General features: G+C 46.4%; 9 non-coding genes and 31 pseudogenes across 9 annotated transcripts; 22 read left to right on the top strand and 18 right to left on the bottom strand.

Annotated features, from left to right (window-relative positions):
- Positions 1-280: 280 nt before the first annotated feature.
- LOC148264244 (5S ribosomal RNA) lies at positions 281-399 on the bottom strand. The gene has a single exon (XR_015820709.1). It is a non-coding gene; the product is annotated as a 5S ribosomal RNA (ribosomal RNA).
- A 562-nt stretch (positions 400-961) lies between these two features.
- Positions 962-1,080, bottom strand: LOC148264245 (5S ribosomal RNA; annotated as a pseudogene).
- Positions 1,081-1,287: 207 nt separating this feature from the next.
- LOC148264246 (5S ribosomal RNA) lies at positions 1,288-1,406 on the bottom strand (annotated as a pseudogene).
- A 207-nt stretch (positions 1,407-1,613) lies between these two features.
- Positions 1,614-1,725, bottom strand: LOC148264247 (5S ribosomal RNA; annotated as a pseudogene).
- Positions 1,726-2,288: 563 nt separating this feature from the next.
- Positions 2,289-2,407, bottom strand: LOC148264248 (5S ribosomal RNA; annotated as a pseudogene).
- Positions 2,408-2,612: 205 nt separating this feature from the next.
- On the bottom strand, positions 2,613-2,731 carry LOC148264249 (5S ribosomal RNA; annotated as a pseudogene).
- A 563-nt stretch (positions 2,732-3,294) lies between these two features.
- Positions 3,295-3,413, bottom strand: LOC148264250 (5S ribosomal RNA; annotated as a pseudogene).
- A 532-nt stretch (positions 3,414-3,945) lies between these two features.
- On the bottom strand, positions 3,946-4,064 carry LOC148264251 (5S ribosomal RNA). The gene has a single exon (XR_015819981.1). It is a non-coding gene; the product is annotated as a 5S ribosomal RNA (ribosomal RNA).
- A 209-nt stretch (positions 4,065-4,273) lies between these two features.
- Positions 4,274-4,392, bottom strand: LOC148264252 (5S ribosomal RNA; annotated as a pseudogene).
- An 883-nt stretch (positions 4,393-5,275) lies between these two features.
- LOC148264253 (5S ribosomal RNA) lies at positions 5,276-5,394 on the bottom strand. The gene has a single exon (XR_015820687.1). It is a non-coding gene; the product is annotated as a 5S ribosomal RNA (ribosomal RNA).
- Positions 5,395-5,598: 204 nt separating this feature from the next.
- On the bottom strand, positions 5,599-5,717 carry LOC148264254 (5S ribosomal RNA; annotated as a pseudogene).
- A 997-nt stretch (positions 5,718-6,714) lies between these two features.
- Positions 6,715-6,833, bottom strand: LOC148264255 (5S ribosomal RNA). The gene has a single exon (XR_015821134.1). It is a non-coding gene; the product is annotated as a 5S ribosomal RNA (ribosomal RNA).
- A 205-nt stretch (positions 6,834-7,038) lies between these two features.
- LOC148264256 (5S ribosomal RNA) lies at positions 7,039-7,157 on the bottom strand (annotated as a pseudogene).
- A 205-nt stretch (positions 7,158-7,362) lies between these two features.
- LOC148264257 (5S ribosomal RNA) lies at positions 7,363-7,481 on the bottom strand (annotated as a pseudogene).
- A 996-nt stretch (positions 7,482-8,477) lies between these two features.
- LOC148264258 (5S ribosomal RNA) lies at positions 8,478-8,596 on the bottom strand. Its single transcript, XR_015820265.1, has one exon. It is a non-coding gene; the product is annotated as a 5S ribosomal RNA (ribosomal RNA).
- Positions 8,597-8,805: 209 nt separating this feature from the next.
- Positions 8,806-8,924, bottom strand: LOC148264259 (5S ribosomal RNA; annotated as a pseudogene).
- Positions 8,925-9,807: 883 nt separating this feature from the next.
- Positions 9,808-9,926, bottom strand: LOC148264260 (5S ribosomal RNA; annotated as a pseudogene).
- Positions 9,927-10,131: 205 nt separating this feature from the next.
- On the bottom strand, positions 10,132-10,250 carry LOC148264261 (5S ribosomal RNA; annotated as a pseudogene).
- Positions 10,251-10,873: 623 nt separating this feature from the next.
- Positions 10,874-10,993, top strand: LOC148264262 (5S ribosomal RNA; annotated as a pseudogene).
- A 561-nt stretch (positions 10,994-11,554) lies between these two features.
- Positions 11,555-11,673, top strand: LOC148264263 (5S ribosomal RNA; annotated as a pseudogene).
- A 559-nt stretch (positions 11,674-12,232) lies between these two features.
- LOC148264264 (5S ribosomal RNA) lies at positions 12,233-12,351 on the top strand. The gene has a single exon (XR_015820377.1). It is a non-coding gene; the product is annotated as a 5S ribosomal RNA (ribosomal RNA).
- A 204-nt stretch (positions 12,352-12,555) lies between these two features.
- Positions 12,556-12,674, top strand: LOC148264265 (5S ribosomal RNA; annotated as a pseudogene).
- Positions 12,675-13,235: 561 nt separating this feature from the next.
- On the top strand, positions 13,236-13,353 carry LOC148264266 (5S ribosomal RNA; annotated as a pseudogene).
- Positions 13,354-13,553: 200 nt separating this feature from the next.
- LOC148264267 (5S ribosomal RNA) lies at positions 13,554-13,672 on the top strand (annotated as a pseudogene).
- A 208-nt stretch (positions 13,673-13,880) lies between these two features.
- On the top strand, positions 13,881-13,999 carry LOC148264268 (5S ribosomal RNA; annotated as a pseudogene).
- A 205-nt stretch (positions 14,000-14,204) lies between these two features.
- Positions 14,205-14,323, top strand: LOC148264269 (5S ribosomal RNA). The gene has a single exon (XR_015820280.1). It is a non-coding gene; the product is annotated as a 5S ribosomal RNA (ribosomal RNA).
- A 560-nt stretch (positions 14,324-14,883) lies between these two features.
- Positions 14,884-15,002, top strand: LOC148264270 (5S ribosomal RNA; annotated as a pseudogene).
- Positions 15,003-15,205: 203 nt separating this feature from the next.
- Positions 15,206-15,324, top strand: LOC148264271 (5S ribosomal RNA; annotated as a pseudogene).
- Positions 15,325-15,533: 209 nt separating this feature from the next.
- LOC148264272 (5S ribosomal RNA) lies at positions 15,534-15,652 on the top strand (annotated as a pseudogene).
- Positions 15,653-16,215: 563 nt separating this feature from the next.
- On the top strand, positions 16,216-16,334 carry LOC148264273 (5S ribosomal RNA; annotated as a pseudogene).
- Positions 16,335-16,893: 559 nt separating this feature from the next.
- On the top strand, positions 16,894-17,012 carry LOC148264274 (5S ribosomal RNA; annotated as a pseudogene).
- Positions 17,013-17,217: 205 nt separating this feature from the next.
- On the top strand, positions 17,218-17,336 carry LOC148264275 (5S ribosomal RNA; annotated as a pseudogene).
- A 205-nt stretch (positions 17,337-17,541) lies between these two features.
- LOC148264276 (5S ribosomal RNA) lies at positions 17,542-17,660 on the top strand (annotated as a pseudogene).
- A 206-nt stretch (positions 17,661-17,866) lies between these two features.
- LOC148264277 (5S ribosomal RNA) lies at positions 17,867-17,985 on the top strand (annotated as a pseudogene).
- A 207-nt stretch (positions 17,986-18,192) lies between these two features.
- On the top strand, positions 18,193-18,311 carry LOC148264278 (5S ribosomal RNA; annotated as a pseudogene).
- A 561-nt stretch (positions 18,312-18,872) lies between these two features.
- Positions 18,873-18,988, top strand: LOC148264279 (5S ribosomal RNA; annotated as a pseudogene).
- A 567-nt stretch (positions 18,989-19,555) lies between these two features.
- On the top strand, positions 19,556-19,674 carry LOC148264280 (5S ribosomal RNA). Its single transcript, XR_015820514.1, has one exon. It is a non-coding gene; the product is annotated as a 5S ribosomal RNA (ribosomal RNA).
- A 531-nt stretch (positions 19,675-20,205) lies between these two features.
- Positions 20,206-20,324, top strand: LOC148264281 (5S ribosomal RNA; annotated as a pseudogene).
- Positions 20,325-20,887: 563 nt separating this feature from the next.
- On the top strand, positions 20,888-21,006 carry LOC148264282 (5S ribosomal RNA). The gene has a single exon (XR_015820515.1). It is a non-coding gene; the product is annotated as a 5S ribosomal RNA (ribosomal RNA).
- Positions 21,007-21,536: 530 nt separating this feature from the next.
- On the top strand, positions 21,537-21,655 carry LOC148264283 (5S ribosomal RNA; annotated as a pseudogene).
- The last annotated feature ends 360 nt before the right edge of the window (positions 21,656-22,015 follow it).

Raw genomic sequence — 22,015 nt, forward strand, 5'->3', positions numbered from 1 at the left:
CAACTCTCGCCCAAGCACCCTTACCTACGGAGTTCTGATAGAATCTGTTGCATTAGTGCTGGTGTGATCGCACCTGTTTCATTTCGTGCTGAAAATACATACACTCCTTTTCCTTCCCTCGCCCTCCCATCAATTGTTTCCTTATGCGTTCACACTGCACCTCTCCTTCTCGTTCTAATATCGATTAAAATGCCCCTACTTCTTGACTCACATTTGCGTATAAACCATCGGACCCTAGTTCCAGTCGCGCGTAACGTCGAACAACCTGTCTGAAAAAAAGTTGGTGCGACACGAGGACTTCCCAGGAGGTCACCCATCCGAGTACTACTCTCGCCCAAGCACACTTAACTGCGGAGTTTTGATGGGATCCGGTGCATTAATGCTGGTATGATCGCACCCGTCTAATTCCACGCTGCAAATACATAAACTCCTTCTCCATTCTTCCCCCTCCCGTCATTTGTTTCCTTGTGCGTGCGCACTGCACCTCCCGTGCTCGTTCTATTATCAAGTAAAATGCTACGGTGCCATGACTCACATTTGCGAATAAACCTGAGGACCATAATTCAAGTCGCGCGTATCGTCGAAAGAATCATCTGCAAAAAAATAGGTGCAACACGAGGACTTCCTGAGAAAATGGGTGAAATATAAGGACTTCAAGGGAAGTTACCCATCCTAGTGCTACTCTCGCCCAAGCACCTTTAACTTGCGGAGTTCTGATAGAATCCGTTGCATTGGTGCTGGTATGATTGCTCATGTTTCATTCTGCGCTGCAAATACATATACTTTTTCTCCCTCCATCCCCCCTCCCGTCATTTGTTTCCTTGTGCCTGCACTCTGCATCTCTCCTTCTCGTTCTAATATGGATTAAAATAACCCTGCTTCTTGACTCACATTTGTGTATAAACCAGTGGACCCTTGTTCCAGTCGCGCGTAACGTCGAACGACCCGTCTGAAAAAAAAATTAGTGCGACACGAGGACTTCCCAAGAGGTAATCCATTCGAGTATTACTCTCGCCCAAGCACACTTAACTGCGGAGTTCTGATGGGATCCGGTGCATTAGTGCTGGTTTGATCGCACCCGTTTAAGTTCGCGCTGCAAATACATAAACTCCTTCTCCTTTCTTCCCCCTCCCATCATTTGTTTCCTTGTGCCTGCGCACTGCACCTCTCGTTCTCGCTCAAATATCAAGTAAAATGCCACGGCGCCGTGACTCACATTTGCGAATAAATCTGCGGACCATAATTAAAGTCGCACGTAAGGTCGAACGGCACATCTGAAAAAAAAAATGGGTGCAACACGAGAACCTCCCAGGAGGTAACCCATCATTGTACTACTTTCGCCAAAGCACACTTAACTGCGGAGTTCTGATGGGATCCGTTGCATTTGTGCTGGTGTGACCGCACCTGTTTAATTTCGTGCTGAAAATACATACACTCCTTCTTCCCTCCCCCCCTCCCATCATTTGTTTCCTTGTGCGTTCACACTGCACCTCTCCTTCTCGTTCTAATATCGATTAAAATGCCCCTGATTCTTGACTCACATTTGCGTATAAACCAGCGGACCATAGTTCCAGTCGCGCGTAACGTCGATCGATTCATCTGAAAAAAAATTTTTGCGATACGAGGACTTCCCAAGAGGTCACCCATCCAAGTACTACTCTCGCCCAAGCACACTTAACTGCAGAGTTCTGATGAGATCCAGTGCATTAGTGCTGGTATGTTGCATCTTGTTTAATTTTGCGCTTCAAATACATACACTCCTTCTCTTTTCTTCCTCCTCCCGTCATTTGTTTCCTTGTGCATGCGCACTGCACCTCCCGTACTCGTTCTAATATCAAGTAAAATGCCACGGCGCCGTGACTCACATTTGCGAATAAACCTGCGGACCATAAATCAAGTCACGCGTAACGTCGAAAGAATCATCTGCAAAACGATGGGTGCAACACGAGGACCTCCCAAGAAAATGGGTGAAATATAAGGACTTCGCAGGAGGTCACTCATCCTAGTACTTTTCTCGCCCAAGCACCCTTAACTGCGGAGTTCTGATAGAATCCGTTGCATTAGTGCTGGTATGATCCCTCATGTTTCATTCTGCACTGCAAATACATACACTCTTTCTCCTCCTATCCCCCCACCCGTCATTTGTTTCCTTGTGCGTGCACTCTGCATCTCTCTTTCTCGTTCTAATATCAAGTAATATGCCCCAGCACCGTGACTCACCTTTGCAAATGAACCAGCAGTTTATAATTCCATTCGCGCGTAACGTCGAATAACCCATCCGAAAAAAATAGGTGCAACACGAGGGCTTCCCAAGTTGTCACCCATCCGAGTACTACTCTCGCCCAAGCACACTTAAGTGCGGAGTTCTGATGGGATCCAGGGCTTTAGTGCTGGTATGATCGCACCTGTTTAATTTCGCGCTGCAAATACATACACTCCTTCTCCTTTCTTCCCCCTCCGGTCATTTGTTTCCATGTGCGTTCGCACTTCACCTCTCATTCTCGTTCTAATATCGATTTAAATGCCCCTGCTTCTTGACTCACATTTGCGTATAAACCAGCGGACCCTAATTCCAGTCGCGCGTAACGTCAAACAACCCGTCTGAAAAAAAATTGGTGCGACACGAGGACTTCCCAAGAGATCACCCATCCGAGTACTACTCTCGCCCAAGCATACTTAACTGCGGAGTTCTGATGGGATCCGGTGCATTACTGCTGGAATGATTGTACCTGTTTCATTTCGCGCTGCAAATACATAAACTCATTCCCCTTTCGTCCCCCTCTCGTCATTTGTTTCCTTGTGCGTGTGCACTGCAGCTCCCGTTCTCGTTCTAATATCAAGTAAAATGCTACAGCGCCGTGACTCACATTTGCGAATAAACCTGAGGACCATAATTCAAGTCGCGCATAACGTCAAAAGAATCATCTGCAAAAAAATGGGTGCAACACGAGGACTTCCTAAGAAAATGGGTGAAATATAAGGACTTCGCAGGAGGTCACCCATCCTAGCGCTACTCTCGCCCAAGCACCCTTAACTTGCGGAGTTCTGATAGAATCCGTTGCATTGGTGCTGGTATGATTGCTCATGTTTCATTCTGCGCTGCAAATACATACACTTTTTCTCCCTCCATCCCCCCTCCCGTCATTTGTTTCCTTGTGCGTGCACTCTGCATCTCTCCTTCTCGTTCTAATATCGATTAAAATGCCCCTGCTTCTTGACTCACATTTGCGTATAAACCAGTGGACCCTAGTTCCAGTCGCGCGTAACGTCGAACGACCCGTCTGAAAAAAAAAATTAGTGCGACACGAGGACTTCCCAGGAGGTCACCGATCCGAGTACTACTCTCGCCCAAGCACACTTAACTGCGGAGTTCTGATGGGATCCGGTGCATTAGTGCTGGTTTGATCGCACCCGTTTAAGTTCGCGCTGCAAATACATAAACTACTTCTCCGTTCTTCCCCCTCCCGTCATTTGTTTCCTTGTGCGTGCGAACTGCACCTCTTGTTCTCGTTCAAATATCAAGTAAAATGCCACAGCGCCGTGACTCACATTTGCGAATAAATCTGCGGACCATAATTAAAGTCGCGCGTAACGTCGAACGGCACATCTGAAAAAAAGAAAATGGGTGCAACACGAGAACTTCCCAAGAGGTAACCCATCATTGTACTACTTTCGTCAAAGTACACTTAACTGCGGAGTTCTGGTGGGATCCAGTGCATTTGTGCTGGTGTGAGCGCACCTGTTTAATTTCGGGTTAAAAATACATACACTCCTTCTTCCCTCCCCCCCTCCCATCATTTGTTTCCTTGTGCATTCACACTGCACATCTATTTCTCATTCTAATATCGATTAAAATGCCCCAGATTCTTGACTCACATTTGCGTATAAACCAGCGGATTATAGTTCCAGTCGTGCGTAACGTCGAACGACCCGTCTGAAAAAAAATTGGTGCGACACGAGGACTTCCCAAAAGGTCACCCATCCGAGTACTACTCTCGCCCAAGCACACTTAACTACGGAGTTCTGATGGGATCCGGTGCATTAGTACTGGTATGACCGCACCCATTTAATTCCACGCTGCAAATACATAAACTCCTTCTCCTTTCTTCCCCCTCCCGTCATTTGTTTCCTTGTGCGTGCGCACTGCACCTCTCGTTCTCGTTCAAATATCAAGTAAAATACCACGGCACCGTGACTCACATTTGCGAATAAATCTGCGAACCATAATTAAAGTCGCGCGTAACGTCAAACGGCACATCTGAAAAAAAGAAAATGGGTGCAACACGAGAACTTCCCAGGAGGTAACCCATCATTGTACTACTTTCTCCAAAGCACACTTAACTCCAGAGTTCTGATGGGATCCGGTGCATTTGTGCTGGTTTGACCGCACCTGTTTAATTTCGTACTGAAAATACACACACTCCTTCTTCCCTCTCCCCCTCCCATCATTTGTTTCCTTGTGCGTTCACACTGCACCTCTCCTTATCGTTCTAATATCGATTAAAATGCCCCTGATTCTTGACTCACATTTGCGTATAAACCAGCTGACCATAGTTCCAGTCGCGTGTAACGTCGAACGACCCATTTAAAAAGAAATTGTTGCGATACGAGGACTTCCCAAGAGGTCACCCATCCGAGTACTATTCTCTCCCAAACACACTTAACTACAGAGTTCTGATGGGATCCAGTGCATTAGTGCTGGTATAATGCCACTTGTTTAATTTTGCGCTTCAAATACCTACACTCCTTTTCTTTTCTTCCTCATCCCGTCAATTGTTTCCTTGTGCGTGCGCACTGCACCTCCCGTACTCGTTCTAATATCAAGTAAAATGCCACGGCGCCGTGACTCACATTTGCAAATAAACCTGCGGACCATAAATCAAGTCGCGCATAACATCGAAAGAATCATCTGCAAAAAGACGGGTGCAACACGAGGACCTCCCAAGAAAATGGGTGAAATATAAGGACTTCGCAGGAGGTCACCCATCCGAGTACTTTTTTCGCCCAAGCACCCTTAACTGCGGAGTTCTGATAGAATCCGTTGCATTAGTGCTGGTATGATCCCTCATGTTTCATTCTGCACTGCAAATACATACACTCTTTCTCCTTCCATCCCCCCTCCCGTCATTTGTTTCCTTGTGCGTGCACTCTGCATCTCTCTTTCTCATTCTAATATCAAGTAATATGCCCCGGCACCGTGACTCACCTTTGCAAATGAACCAGCGGTTTATAATTCCATTCGCGCGTAATGTCGAAAAACCCATCCGAAAAAAAATAGGTGCAACACGAGGGCCTCCCAAGTGGTGACCCATCCGAGCACTACTCTCGCCCAAGCACACTTAACTGCGGAGTTCTGATGGGATCCGGAGCTTTAGTGCTGGTATGATCGCACCTGTTTAATTTCGTGCTGCAAATACATACACTCCTCTCATTTCTTCCCCCTCCCGTCATTTGTTTCCTTGTGCGTTCACACTTCACCTCTCATTCTCGTTCTAATATCGATTAAAATGCCCCTGCTTCTTGACTCACATTTGCGTATAAACCAGCGGACCCTAGTTCCAGACGCGCGTAATGTCGAAATACCCGTTTGAAAAAAAATTGGTGCGACACAAGGACTTCCCAAGAGGTCACCCATCCGACTACTAATCTCGCCCAAGCACACTTCACTGCGAAGTTTTGATGGGATCCGGTGCATTAGTGCTGGTATGATCGCACCCGTTTAATTTTGCGCTGCAAATACATAAACTCATTCCCCTTTCTTCCCCCTCCCGTCATTTGTTTCCTTGTGCGTGCGCACTGCACCTCCCATTCTCGTTCTAGTATCAAGTAAAATGCTACAGCGCCGTGACTCACATTTGCGAATAAACATGAGGACAATAATTCAAGTCGCGCGTAACGTCAAAAGAATCATCTGCAAAAACATGGGTGCAACACGAGGACTTTCTAAGAAAATAGGTGAAATATAAGGACTTCGCATGAGGTCACCCATCCTAGTGCTACTCTCGCCCAAGCACCCTTAACTTGCAGAGTTCTGATAGAATCCGTTGCATTGGTGCTGGTTTGATCGCTCATGTTTCATTCTGCGCTGCAAATACATACACTATTTCTCCCTCCATCCCCTCTCCCGTCATTTGTTTCCTTGTGCGTGCACTCTGCATCTCTCATTCTCGTTCTAATATCAAGTAAAATGCCCTAGTATCGTGACTCACCTTTGCAAATGAACCAGCGGTTTATAATTGCATTCGCGCGTAACGTCGAGCGACCCATCCGAAAAGAAAATGGGTGCAACATGAGGACTTCCCAGGAGGTCGCCATAAATCAAGTCGCGCGTAACGTCGAAAGAATCATCTGCAAAAAGATGGGTGCAACACGAGGACCTCCCAAGAAAATGGGTGAACTATAAGGACTTCGCAGGAGGTCACCCATCCGAGTACTTTTCTCGCCCAAGCACCCTTAACTGCGGAGTTCTGATAGAATCCGTCGCATTAGTGCTGGTATGATCCCTCATGTTTCATTCTGCACTGCAAATACATACACTCTTTCTCCTCCCATCCCCCCTCCCATCATTTGTTTCCTTGTGCGTGCACTCTGCATCTCTCTTTCTCGTTCTAATATCAAGTAAAATGACCCAGCACCGTGACTCACCTTTGCAAATGAACCAGTGGTTTATAATTCCATTCACGCGTAACGTCGAACAACCCATCCGAAAAAAAATAGGTGCAACACGAGGGCTTCCCAAGTGGTCACCCATCCGAGTACTACCCTCGCCCAAGCACACTTAACTGTGGAGTTCTAATGGGATCCGGAGTTTTGGTGCTGGTATGATCGCACCTGTTTAATTTCGCGCTGCAAATACATACACTCCTTCTCCTTTCTTCCCCCTGCGGTCATTTATTTCCTTGTGCGTTCACACTTTACCTCTCATTCTCGTTCTAATATCGATCAAAATGCCCCTGATTCTTGACTCACATTTGTGTATAAACCAGTGGACCCTAGTTCCAGACGCGCGTAACGTCGAACGACCCGTCTGGAAAAAAATTGGTGCGACACGAGGACTTCCCACGAGGTCATCCATCTGAGTACTAATCTCACCCAAGCACACTTAACTGCAGAGTTCTGATGGGATTCGGGGCTTTAGTGCTGGTATGATCGCACCTGTTTAGTTTCGCGCTACAAATACATACACTTCTTCTCTTTTCTTCCCCCTCCCGTCATTTGTTTCCTTGTGCGTTCACACTTCACCTCTCATTCTCGTTCTAATATCGATTAAAATGCCCCTGCTTCTTGACTCACATTTGCGTATAAACCAGCGGACCCTAGTTCTAGTCGCGCGTAACTTCGAACGACCCGTCTGAAAAAAAATTGGTGCGACACGAGGACTTCCCAAGAGGTCACCCATCCGAGTACTACTCTCGCTCAAGCACACTTAACTGCGGAGTTTTGATGGGATCCGGTGCATTAGTGCTGGTATGATCGAACCCGTTTAATTTTGCGCTGCAAATACATAAATTCCTTCTTCTTTCTTCCCCCTCCCGTCATTTGTTTCCTTGTGCGTGCGCATTGTACCTCCCGTGCTCGTTCTAATATCAAGTAAAATGCTACGATGCCGTGACTCACATTTGCGAATAAACATGAGGACCATAATTCAAGTCGTGCGTAACGTCGAAAGAATCATCTGCAAAAAAATGGGTGCAACACGAGGACTTTCTAAGAAAATAGGTGAAATATAAGGACTTCGCACGAGGTCACCCATCCTAGTGCTACACTCGCCCAAGCACCCTTAACTTGCAGAGTTTTGATAGAATCCGTTGCATTGGTGCTCGTTTTATCGCTCATGTTTCATTCTGTGCTGCAAATACATTCACTATTTCTCCCTCCATCCCTTCTCCCGTCATTTGTTTCCTTGTGTGTGCACTCTGCTTCTCTCCTTCTCGTTCTAATATCAAGTAAAATGCTCTAGCATCGTGATTCACCTTTGCGAATGAACCAACGGTTTATAATTGCATTCGCGCGTAACGTCGAGTGACCCATCCGAAAAAAAATGGATGCAACATGAGGACTTCCCAGGAGGTCACCATAAATCAAGTCGCGCGTAACGTCGAAAGAATCATCGGCAAAAAGATGGGTGCAACACGAGGACCTCCCAAGAGAATGGGTGAAATATAAGGACTTCGCAGGAGGTCACCCATCCGAGTACTTTTCTCGCCCAAGCACCCTTAACTGCGGAGTTCTGATAGAATCCGTCGCATTAGTGCTGGTATGATCCCTCATGTTTCATTCTGCACTGCAAATACATACACTCTTTCTCCTCCCATCCCCCCTCCCTTCATTTGTTTCCCTGTGCGTGCACTCTGCATCTCTCTTTCTCATTCTAATATCAAGTAAAATGAACCGGCACCGTGACTCACCTTTGCAAATGAACCAGCGGTTTATAATTCCATTCGCGCGTAACGTCGAACAACCCATCCGAAAAAAAATAGGTGCAACACGAGGGCTTCCCAAGTGGTCACCCATCCGAGTACTAAGCTCGCCCAAGCACACTTAACTGCGGAGTTCTGATGGGATCCGGAGCTTTAGTGCTGGTAAGATCGCACCTGTTTAATTTCGCGGTGCAAATACATACACTCCTTCTCATTTCTTCCCCCTCCCGTCATTTGTTCCCTTGTGCGTGCGCACTGCACCTCTCGTTCTCGTTCAAATATCAAGTAAAATGCCACAGCGCCGTGACTCACATTTGCGAATAAATCTGCGGACCATAATTAAAGTCACGCGTAACGTCGCACGGCACATCTGAAAAAAAGAAAATGGGTGCAACACGAGAACTTCCCATGAGGTAACCCATCATTGTACTACTTTCGTCAAAGCACACTTAACTGCGGAGTTCTGATGGGATCCGGTGCATTTGTGCTGGTGTGACCGCACCTGCTTAATTTCGTGCTGAAAATACATACACTCCTTCTTCCCTCCCCCCTCCCATCATTTGTTTCCTTGTGCGTTCACACTGCACCTCTCCTTCTTGTTCTAATATCGATTAAAATGCCCCTGATTCTTGACTCACATTTGCGTATAAACAAGCGGACCATAGTTCCAGTCGCGCGTAACGTCGAACGACCCATCTAAAAAAAAATTGTTACGATACGAGGACTTCCCAAGAGGTCACCCATCCGAGTACTATTCTCTCCCAAGCACACTTACCTGTTGAGTTCTGATGGGATCCAATGCATTAGTGCTGGTATGATGCCACTTGTTTAATTTTGCGCTTCAACTACATACACTCATTCTCTTTTCTTCCTCATCCCGTTATTTGTTTCCTTGTGCGTGCGCACTGCACCTCCCGTACTCGTTCTAATATCAAGTAAAATGCCACGGCGCCGTGACTCACATTTGCGAATAAACCTGCTAACGATAAATCAAGTCGCGCGTAACGTCGAAAGAATCATCTGCAAAAAGACGGGTGCAACACGAGGACCTCCCAAGAAAATGGGTGAAATATAAGGACTTCGCAGGACGTCACCCATCCGAGTACTTTTCTCGCCCAATCACCCTTAACTGCGGAGTTCTGATAGAACTCGTTGCATTAGTGCTGGTATGATCCCTCATGTTTTATTCTGCACTGCAAATACATACACTCTTTCTCCTTCTATCCCCCCTCCCGTCATTTGTTTCCTTGTGCGTGCACTCTGCATCTCTCTTTCTCGTTCTAATATCAAGTAATATGCCCCGGCACCGTGACTCACCTTTGCAAATGAACCAGCGGTTTATAATTCCATTCGCGCGTAACGTCGAGCAACCCATCCGAAAAAAAAATAGGTGCAACACGAGGGCTTCCCAAGTGGTCACCCATCCGAGTACTACGGTCGCCCAAGCACACTTAACTGCGGAGTTCTAATGGGATCTGGAGCTTTAGTGCTGGTATGATCACACCTGTTTAATTTCGCGCTGCGAATACATACACCCCTTCTCCTTTCTTCCCCCTCCCATCATTTGTTTCCTTGTGCGTTAACACTTCACCTCTCATTCTCGTTATAATATCGATTAAAATGCCCCTGCTTCTTGACTCACATTTGCGTATAAACCAGCGGACCCTAGTTCCAGACGCGTGTAACGTTGAAAGACCCGTCTGAAAAAAAATTGGTGCGACACGAGGACTTCCCAGGAGGTCACCCATCCGAGTACTAATCTCGCCCAAGCACACTTCACTGCGGAGTTCTGATGGGATCCGGTGCATTAGTGCTGGTATGATCTCACCTGTTTAATTTCACGCTGCAAATACATAAACTCATTCCCCTTTCATCCCCCTCCCGTCATTTGTTTCCTTGTGCATGTGCACTACACCTCCCGTTCTCGTTCTAATATCAAGTAAAATGCTACAGCGCCGTGAATCACAATTACGAATAAACCTAAGGACCATAATTCAAGTCGCGCGTAACGTCGAAAGAATCATCTGCAAAAAAATGGGTGCAACACAAGGACTTCACAAGAAAATTGGTGAAATATAAGGACTTCGCAGGAGGTAACCCATGCTAGAACTACTCTCGCCCAAGCACCCTTTCCTACGGAGTTCTGATAGAATCCGTTGCATTAATGCTGGTATGATCGCACCTGTTTAATTCCGCGCTGCAAATACATACACTCCTTCTCCTTTCTTCCCCCTCCCGTCATTTGTTTCCTTCTGCGTGCGCACTGCACCTCTTGTTCTCGTTCAAATATCAAGTAAAATGCCACGTTGAACGTCGAACGTCGAACGGTGCCGTGGCATTTTACTTGATATTTGAACGAGAACGAGAGGTGCAGTGCGCACGCACAAGGAAACAAATGACGAGAGGGGGAAGAAAGGAGAAGGAGTTTATGTATTTACAGCGTAAAATTAAATAGGTGCGACCATACCAGCACGAATGCACCGGATCCCATTAAAAACTTCGCAGTTAAGTGTGCTTGGGCGAGAGTAGTACTCAGATGGGTGACCTCCTGGGAAGTCCTCCTGACGCACTATTTTTTTTTTCAGACGGGTCGTTCGACGTTACACGCGACTGGAACTAGGGTCCACTGGTTTATACATAAATGTGAGTCAAGAAGTAGGGGCATTTTAATCGATATTAGAATGAGAAGGAGAGATACAGAGTGCACGCACAAGGAAACAAATGACGGGAGGGGGGATGGAGGGAGAAAAAGTGTATGTATTTGCAGCGCCGAATGAAACATGAGCAATCATACCAGCACAAATGCAATGGATTCTATCAGAACTCCGCAAGTTAAGGGTGCTTGGGCGAGAGTAGCACTAGGATGGGTGACCTCCTGCGAAGTTCTTATATTTCACCCATTTTCTTTGGAAGTCCTCGTGTTGCACACATTTTTTTCAGATGATTCTTTTGACGATAGGCGCGACTTGAATTATGGTCCTCAGGTTTATTCGCAAATGTGAGTCACGGCACCGTAGCATTTTACTTGATATTAGAACGAGCACGGGAGGTGCAGTGCGCACGCACAAGAAAACAAATGACGGGATGGGGAAGAAAGGAGAAGGAGTTTATGTATTTGCAGCGCGGAATTAAACGGTTGCGATCATACCAGCACTAATGCACCGGATCCAATCAGAACTCCGCAGTTAAGTGTGCTTGGGCGAGAGTAGTACGCGAATGGGTGACCTCATGCGAAGTCCTCGTGTCGCACCAATTTTTTTTCAGACGGGTCGTTCGACGTTACGCGCGACTGGAACTGGGGTCCGCTTGTTTATACGCAAATGTGAGTCAAGAAGTAGGGGCATTTTAATCGATATTAGAACGATAAAGAGAGGTGCAGTGTGAACGCACAAAGAAACAATTGATGGGAGCGGGAGGGAAGGAGAAGGAGTGTATGTATTTTCAGCACGAAATGAAACAGGTGCGATCATACCAGCACTAATGCAACGGATTCTATCAGAACTCCGTAGGTAAGGGTGCTTGGGCGAGAGAAGTACTAGCATGGGTTACCTCCTGCGAAGTTCTTATATTTCACCCATTTTCTTGTGAAGTCCTCGTGTTGCACCGATTTTTTTGCAGATGATTCTTTCGACGTTACGCGCGACTTGAATTATGGTCCTCAGGTTTATTCGCAAATGTGAGTGACGGCGCTGTAGTATTTTACTTGATATTAGAACGAGAACGGGAGGTGCAGTGCGCACACACAAGGAAACAAAGGATGGGAGGGGGAAGAAAGGCGAATGAGTTTATGTATTTGCAGCGCGAAATTAAACAGGCGCGATCATACCAGCACTAATGCACCGGATCCCATCAGAACTCCGCAGTGAAGTGTGCTTGGGCGAGATTAGTACTCGGATGGGTGACCTCCTGGGAAGTCCTCGTGTCGCACCAATTTTTTTCAGACGGGTCGTTCAACGTTACGCGCGTCTGGAACTAGGGTCCACTGGTTTATACGCAAATGTGAGTCAAGAAGCAGGGGCATTTTAATCGATATTAGAACAAGAATGAGAGGTGAAGTGTGAACGCACAAGGAAACAAATGACGGGAGGGGAAAGAAAGGAGAAGGAGTGTATGTATTTGCAGCGCGAATTTAAACAGGTGCGATCATACCTGCACTAAAGACCCGGATCCCATCAGAACTCCGCAGTTAAGTGTGCTTGGGCGAGAGTAGTACTCGGATGGGTGACCACTTGGGAAGCCCTTGTGTTGCACCTATTTTTTTTCGGATGGGTTGTTCGACGTTGCGCGCAAATGGAATTATAAACCGCTGGTTCATTTGCAAAGGCGAGTCACGGCACCGTGGCATTTTACTTGATATTTGAACGAGAACGAGAGGTGCAGTGCGCACGTATAAGGAAACAAATGACGGGAGGGGGGATGAAAGGAGAAAGAGTGTATGTATTTGCAGTGCAGAATGAAACATGAGGGATCATACTAGTACTAATGCAACAGATTCTATCAGAACTCCGCAGTTAAGGGTGCTTGGGCGAGAAAAGTATTCGGATGGGTGACCTCCTGCGAAGTCCTTATATTTCACCCATTTGCTTGGGAGGTCCTCATGTTTCACCCATCTTTTTGCAAATGATTCTTTCGACTTTACGCGCGACTTGATTTATGGTCCGCAGGTTTATTCGCAAATGTGAGTCACGACGCCGTGGCATTTTACTTGATATTAGAACGACTACGGGAGGTGCAGTGCGCACGCACAAGGAAACAAATGACGGGAGGAGGAAGAAAAGAAAAGGAGTGTATGTATTTGAAGCGCAAAATTAATCAAGTGGCATCATACCAGCACTAATGCACTGGATCCCATCAGAACTCTGCAGTTAAGTGTACTTGGGCGAGAGTAGTACTCGGATGGGTGACCTCTTGGGAAGTCCTCATATCGCAATAATTTTTTTTCCGTTGGGTCGTTCGACGTTACGCGCGACTGGAACTATGGTCCGCTGGTTTATACGCAAATGTGAGTCAAGAATCAGGGGCATTTTAATCGATATTAGAACGAGAAGGAGAGGTGCAGTGTGAACGCACAAGGAAACAAATGATGGGAGGGGGGAGGGAAGGAGTGTATGTATTTTCAGCACGAAATTAAACATGTGCGGTCACACCAGCACAAATGCACCGGATCCCATCAGAACTCTGCAGTTAAGTGTGCTTTGGCGAAAGTAGTACAATGATGGGTTACCCCCTAGGAAGTTCTCGTGTTGCACCCATTTTCTTTTTTTTAGATGTGCTGTTCGACGTTACGCGCGACTTTAATTATGGTCCGCAGTTTTTTTCGTAATGTGAGTCACGGCGTCGTGGCGTTTTACTTGATATTTGAACGAGAACGAGAGGTGCAGTGCGCACGCACAAGAAAACAAATGATGGGAGGGGGAAGAAAGGGGAATGAGTTTATGTATTTGCAGCGCAAAATTAAATAGGTGCGATCATACCAGCACTAATGCACCGGATCCCATCAGAACTCTGCAGTTAAGTGTGCTTGGGCGAGATTAGTACTCAGATGGGTGACCTCTTGGGAAGTCCTAGTGTCGCACCAATTTTTTTTCAGACGGGTCGTTCGACGTTACGCGCGTCTGGAACTAGGGTCCGCTGGTTTATACGCAAATGTGAGTCAAGAAGCAGGGGCATTTTAATCGATATTAGAACGAGAATAAGAGGTGAAGTGTGAACGCACAAGGAAACAAATGACGGGAGGGGGAAGAAAGGGGAAGGAGTGTATGTATTTGCAGCGCGAAATTAAATAGGTGCGATCATACCAGAACTAAAGCTCCGGATCCCATCAGAACTCCGCAGTTAAGTGTGCTTAGGCGAGGGTAGTACTCGGATGGGTGACCACTTGGGAAGCCCTCGTGTTGCACCTATTTTTTTTTGGATGGGTTGTTCGACGTTACGCGCGAATGGAATTATAAACCGCTGGTTCATTTGCAAAGGTGAGTCACAGTGCCGGGGCATATTACTTGATATTAGAACGAGAAAAAGAGATGCAGAGTGCACGCACAAGGAAACAAATGACAAGAGGGGGGATGGAAGGAGAAAAAGTGTATGTATTTGCAGTGCAGAATGAAACATAAGGGATCATACCAGCACTAATGCAACGGATTCTATCAGAACTCCGCAGTTAAGGGTGCTTGGGCGAGAAAAGTACTCGGATGGGTGACTTCCTGCGAAATCCTTATATTAAACCCATTTTCTTGGGAGGTCCTCGTGTTGCACCCACCTTTTTGCAGATGATTCTTTCGACGTTACGCGCGACTTGATTTATGGTCCGCAGGTTTATTCGTAAATGTGAGTCACGGCGCCGTGACATTTTACTTGATATTAGAACAAGTACGAGAGGTGCAGTGCGCACGCACAAGGAAACAAATGACGGGAGGAGGAAGAAAAGAGAAGGAGTGTATGTATTCGAAGCGCAAAATTAAACAAGTGCCATCATACCAGCACTAATGCACTTGATCCCATCAGAACTCTGCAGTTAAGTGTGCTTGGGCGAGAGTAGTACTCGAATGGGTGACCTCTTGGAAAGTCCTCGTATCGCAACAATTTTTTTTCAGATGGGTCGTTCGACGTTGCGCGCGACTGGAACTATGGTCCGTTGGTTTATACACAAATGTGAGTCAAGAATCAGGGGCATTTTAATCGATATTAAAACGAGAAGGAGAGGTGCAGTGTGAACGCACAAGGAAACAAATGATGGGAGGGGGGAGGGAAGAAGGAGTGTATGTATTTTCAGCACGAAATTAAACAGGTGCGGTCACACCAGCACAAATGCACAGGATCCCATCAGAACTCCGCAGTTAAGTGTGTTCTGGCGAAAGTAGTACAATGATGGGTTACCTCCTGGGAAGTTCTCGTGTTGCACCCATTTTCTTTTTTTCAGATGTGCCGTTCGACGTTACGCGCGACTTTAATTATGGTATGCAGATTTATTTGCAAATGTGAGTCATGGCACCGTGGCATTTTACTTGATATTTGAACGAGAACGAGAGGTGCAGTGCGCACGCACAAGGAAACAAATGACGGGAGGGGGAAGAAAGGAGAAGGAGTTTATGTAATTGCAGCGCGAAATTAAACAGGTGCGATCATACCAGCACTAATGCACCGGATCCCATCAGTACTCAGCAGTCAAGTGTGCTTGGGGGAGAGTAGTACTTGGATGGGTGACCTCCTGGGAAATTCTCGTGTCGCACTAATTTTTTTTTTTAGACGGGTCGTTCGACGTTACGCGCGACTGGGACTAGGGTCCACTGGTTTATACGCAAATGTGAGTCAAGAAGTAGGGGCATTTTAATCGATATTAGAATGAGAAGGAGAGATGCAGAGTGCACGCACAAGGAAACAAATGACGGGAGGGGGGATGGAGGGAGAAAAAGTGTATGTATTTGCAGCGCAGAATGAAACATGAGCAATCATACCAGCACAAATGCAAAGGATTCTATCAGAACTCCGCAAGTTAAGGGTGCTTGGTCGAGAGTAGCACTAGGATGGGTGACCTCCTGCGAAGTCCTTATATTTCACCCATTTTCTTTGGAAGTCCTCGTGTTGCACACATTTTTTTGCAGATGATTCTTTCGACGATACGCGCGACTTGAATTATGGTCCTCAGGTTTATTCGCAAAGGTGAGTCACGGCACCGTAGATTTTTACTTGATATTAGAACGAGCACGGGAGGTGCAGTGCGCACGCACAAGGAAACAAATGACGGGATGGGAAAGAAAGGAGAAGGAGTTTATGTATTTGCAGTGCGGAATTAAACGGTTGCGATCATACCAGCACTAATGCATCGGATCCAATCAGAACTCTGCAATTAAGTGTGCTTGGGCGAGAGTAGTACGCGAATGGGTGACCTCATGGGAAGTCCTCGTGTCGCACCAATTTTTTTTCAGACGGGTCGTTCGAAGTTACGCGCGACTGGAACTGGAGTCCGCTTGTTTATATGCAAATGTGAGTCAAGAAGCAGGGGCATTTTAATCGATATTAGAACGAGAAGGAGAGGTGCAGTGTGAACGCACAAGGAAACAATTGATGGGAGGGGGAGGGAAGGAGAAGGAGTGTATGTATTTTCAGCACGAAATGAAACAGGTGCTATCATACCAGCACTAATGCAACGGATTCTATCAGAACTCCGTAGGTAAGGGTGCTTTGGCGAGAGTAGTACTAGAATGGGTTACCTCTTGCGAAGTCCTTATATTTCACCCATTTTCTTGTGAAGTCCTCGTGTTGCACCCATTTTTTTGCAAATGATTCTTTCGACGTTACGCGCGACTTGAATTATGGTCCTCAGGTTTATTCGCAAATGTGAGTCACGGTGCCGTGACATTTTACTTGATATTAGAACGAGAACGGGAGGTGCAGTGCGCACGCACAAGGAAACAAATGACGGGAGGGGGAAGAAAGGGGAATGAGTATATGTATTTGCAGCACGAAATTAAACAGGCGCGATCATACCAGCACTAATGCACCGGATCCCATCAGAACTCCGCAGTGAAGTGTGTTTGGGCGAGATTAGTACTCGGATGGGTGACCTCCTGGGAAGTCCTCGTGTCGCACTAATTTTTTTTCAGACGGGTCGTTCGACGTTACGCGCGACTGGAACAATAATCCGCTGGTTTATACGCAAATGTGAGTCAAGAATCTGGGGCATTTTAATCGATATTAGAACGAGAAGGAGAGGTGCAGTGTGAACGCACAAGGAAACAATTGATGGGAGGGGGAGGGAAGGAGAAGGAGTGTATGTATTTTCAGCACGAAATGAAACAGGTGCTATCATACCAGCACTAATGCAACGGATTCTATCAGAACTCCGTAGGTAAGGGTGCTTTGGCAAGAGTAGTACTAGCATGGGTTACCACTTGGGAAGTTCTCGTGTTGCACCCATTTTTTTGTAGATGATTCTTTCGACGTTACGCGCGACTTGAATTTTGGTTCTCAGGTTTATTCGCAAATGTGAGTCACGACGTCGTAACATTTTACTTGATATTAAAATGAGCACGGGAGGTACAGTGCGCACGCACAAGGAAACAAATGACGGGAGGGGGAAGAAAGGAGAAGGAGTTTATGTATTTGCAGCGCGAAATTAAACGGGTGCGATCATACCAGCACTAATGCAACGGATCCCATCATAACTCTGCAGTTAAGTGTGCTTGGGCGAGAGTAGTACTCGGATGGGTGACCTCCTGGGAAGTTCTCATGTCGCACAAATTTTTTTTCAGACGGGTCGTTCGAAGTTACACGCAACTGGAACTATGGTCCACTTGTTTATACGCAAATGTGAGTCAAGAAGCAGGGGCTTATTAATCGATATTAGAACGAGAAAAAGAGGTGCAGTGTGAACGCACAAGGAAATAAATGATGGGAGGGGGGAGGGAAGGAGAAAGAGTGTATGTATTTTCAGCACGAAATTAAACAGGTGCTATAACACCAGCACAAATATGCCGGATCCCATCAGAACTCCGCAGTTAAGTGTGCTTTGGCGAAAGTAGTAGAAGGATGGGTTACCTCCTAGGAAGTTCTCGTGTTGCACCCATTTTTTTTTTCAGATATGCCATTCGACGTTACGCGCGACTTTAATTATAGTCCGCAGATTTATTCAAAAATGTGAGTCACTGCGCCGTGGCATTTTACTTGATATTTATACGAGAACGAGAGGTGCAGTGCACACGCACAAGGAAACAAATGACGGGAAGGGGAAGAAAGGAGAAGGAGTGTACGTATTTGCAGCGCGAAATTAAATAGGTTCCATCATACCAGCACTAATGCACCGTATCCCATCAGAACTTAGCAGTTAAGTGTGCTTGGGCGGGAGTAGTACTCGGATTGGTGACCTCCTGGGAAGTCCTCGTGTTGCATCCATTTTTTCTCGGATGGATCGTTCGACGTTACGCGCAAATGCAATTATAAACCGCTGGTTCATTCGCAAAGGTGAGTCACAATGCCAGGGCATTTTACTTGATATTAGAACAAGAAGGAGAGATGCAGAGTGCACGCACAAGGAAACAAATGACGGGAGAGGGGATGGAGGGAGAAAGAGTGTATGTATTTGCAGCGTAGAATGAAACATGAGCGATCATACCAGCACCAATGCAACGGATTCTATCAGAACTCCGCAAGTTAAGGGTGCTTGGGCGAGAGTAGCACTAGGATGGGTTACCTCATGCGAAGTCCTTATATTTCACCTATTATCTTAGGAAGTCCTCGTGTTGCACCCATTTTTTTGCAGATGATTCTTTCGACGTTACGCGCGACTTGAATTATGGTCCTAAGGTTTATTCGCTAATGTGAGTCACGGCACTGTAGCATTTTACTTGATATTAGAACGAGCACGGGAGGTGCAGTGCGCACGCACAAGAAAACAAATGACGGGAGAGGGAAGAAAGGAGAAGGAATTTATGTATTTGCAGCGCGAAATTAAACGGGTGCGATCATACCAGCACTAATGCACCGGATCCCATCAGAACTCCGCAGTTAAGTGTGCTTGGGCGAGAGTAGTACTCGGATGGGTGACCTCCTGGGAAGTCCTGGTGCGACTGTCGCACCAATTTTTTTTCAGACGGGTCGTTCGACGTTACGCGCGACTGGAACTAGGGTTCGCTGGTTGATAGACAAATGTGAGTCAAGAAGCAGGGGCATTTTAATCGATATTAGAACAAGAAGAAGAGGTGCAGTGTGAACGCACAAGGAAACAATTGATGGGAGGGGGAGGGAAGGAGAAGGAGTGTATGTATTTTCAGCACGAAATGAAACAGGTGCTATCATACCAGCACTAATGCAACGGATTCTATCAGAACCCGTAGGTAAGGGTGCTTTGGCGAGAGTAGTACTAGCATGGGTTACCTCTTGCGAAGTCCTTATATTTCACCCATTTTCTTGTGAAGTCCTCGTGTTGCACCCATTTTTTTGCAAATGATTCTTTCGACGTTACGCGCGACTTGAATTATGGTCCTCAGGTTTATTCGCAAATGTGAGTCACGGTGCCGTGACATTTTACTTGATATTAGAACGAGAACGGGAGGTGCAGTGCGCACGCACAAGGAAACAAATGACGGGAGGGGGAAGAAAGGGGAATGAGTATATGTATTTGCAGCACGAAATTAAACAGGTGCGATCATACCAGCACTAATGCACCGGATCCCATCAGAACTCCGCAGTTATGTGTGCTTGGGCGAGATTAGTACTCGGATGGGTGACCTCCTGGGAAGTACTCGTGTCGCACCAATTTTTTTTCAGACGGGTCGTTCGACGTTACGCGCGACTGGAACAATAATCCGCTGGTTTATACGCAAATGTGAGTCAAGAATCTGGGGCATTTTAATCGATATTAGAACGAGAAGGATAGGTGCAGTGTGAATGCACAAGGAAACAAATGATAGGAGGGGGGGAGGGAAGAAGGAGTGTATGTATTTTCAGCACAAAATTAAACAGGTGCGGTCACACCAACACAAATGCAACCGATCCCATCATAACTCCGCAGTTAACTGTGCTTTGGCGAAAGTATTACAAAGATGGGTTACCTCCTGGGAAGTTCTCGTGTTGCACCCATTTTTTTTTTTTAGATGTGCCGTTCGACGTTATGCGCGACTTTAATTATGGTCCGCAGATTTATTCGCAAATGTGAGTCACGGCACCGTGGCATTTTACTTGATATTTGAACGAGAACGAGAGGTGCAGTGCGCACGCACAAGGAAACAAATGACGGGAGGGGGAAGAAAGGAGAAGGAGTTTATGTATTCGCAGCACGAAATTAAACAGGTGCGATCATACCAGCACTAATGCACCGGATCCCATCAGAACTCCGTAGATAAGTGTGCTTTGACGAGAGTAGTACTCGTATGGGTGGCCTCTTGGGAAGTCCTCGTGTCGCACTAATTTTTTTTTCAGACGGGTCGTTCGACATTACGTGCAACTGGAACTAGGGTCCACTGGTTTATTCGCAAATGTGAGTCAAGAAGCAGGGGAATTTTAATCGATATTAAAACGAGAAGGAGAGATGCAGAGTGCACGCACAAGGAAACAAATGACGGGAGGGGGGGATGGAGGGATAAAAAGTCTATGTATTTGCAGCGCAGAATGAAACATGAGCAATCATACCAGCACCAATGCAACGGATTCTATCAGAACTCCACAAGTTAAGGGTGCTTGGGCGAGAGTAGCACTAGGATGGGTGACCTCCTGCGAAGTTCTTATATTTCACCCATTTTCTTAGGAAGTCCTCGTGTTCCACCCATTTTTTTGCAGATGATTCTTTCGACGACACGCGCGACTTGAATTATGGTCCTCAGGTTTATTCGCAAATGTGAGTCACGGCACCGTAGTATTTTAATTGATATTAGAACAAGCACGGGAGGTACAGTGCGCACGCACAAGGAAACAAATGACGGGAGGGGGAAGAAAGGGGAATGAGTATATGTATTTGCAGCACGAAATTAAACAGGTGCGATCATACCAGCACTAATGCACCGGATCCCATCAGAACTCCGCAGTTATGTGTGCTTGGGCGAGATTAGTACTCGGATGGGTGACCTCCTGGGAAGTACTCGTGTCGCACCAATTTTTTTTCAGACGGGTCGTTCGACGTTACGCGCGACTGGAACAATAATCCGCTGGTTTATACGCAAATGTGAGTCAAGAATCTGGGGCATTTTAATCGATATTAGAACGAGAAGGATAGGTGCAGTGTGAATGCACAAGGAAACAAATGATAGGAGGGGGGAGGGAAGAAGGAGTGTATGTATTTTCAGCACAAAATTAAACAGGTGCGGTCACACCAGCACAAATGCAACCGATCCCATCATAACTCCGCAGTTAACTGTGCTTTGGCGAAAGTATTACAAAGATGGGTTACCTCCTGGGAAGTTCTCGTGTTGCACCCATTTTTTTTTTTTAGATGTGCCGTTCGACGTTATGCGCGACTTTAATTATGGTCCGCAGATTTATTCGCAAATGTGAGTCACGGCACCGTGGCATTTTACTTGATATTTGAACGAGAACGAGAGGTGCAGTGCGCACGCACAAGGAAACAAATGACGGGAGGGGGAAGAAAGGAGAAGGAGTTTATGTATTCGCAGCACGAAATTAAACAGGTGCGATCATACCAGCACTAATGCACCGGATCCCATCAGAACTCCGTAGATAAGTGTGCTTTGACGAGAGTAGTACTCGTATGGGTGGCCTCTTGGGAAGTCCTCGTGTCGCACTAATTTTTTTTTCAGACGGGTCGTTCGAGATTACGTGCGACTGGAACTAGGGTCCACTGGTTTATTCGCAAATGTGAGTCAAGAAGCAGGGGAATTTTAATCGATATTAAAACGAGAAGGAGAGATGCAGAGTGCACGCACAAGGAAACAAATGACGGGAGGGGGGGATGGAGGGATAAAAAGTCTATGTATTTGCAGCGCAGAATGAAACATGAGCAATCATACCAGCACCAATGCAACGGATTCTATCAGAACTCCACAAGTTAAGGGTGCTTGGGCGAGAGTAGCACTAGGATGGGTGACCTCCTGCGAAGTTCTTATATTTCACCCATTTTCTTAGGAAGTCCTCGTGTTCCACCCATT

This window comes from Carica papaya, chromosome 5 (assembly GCF_054855325.1).
Source record: "Carica papaya isolate Zhongbai chromosome 5, ASM5485532v1, whole genome shotgun sequence".
Classification (NCBI taxonomy): domain Eukaryota; kingdom Viridiplantae; phylum Streptophyta; class Magnoliopsida; order Brassicales; family Caricaceae; genus Carica; species Carica papaya.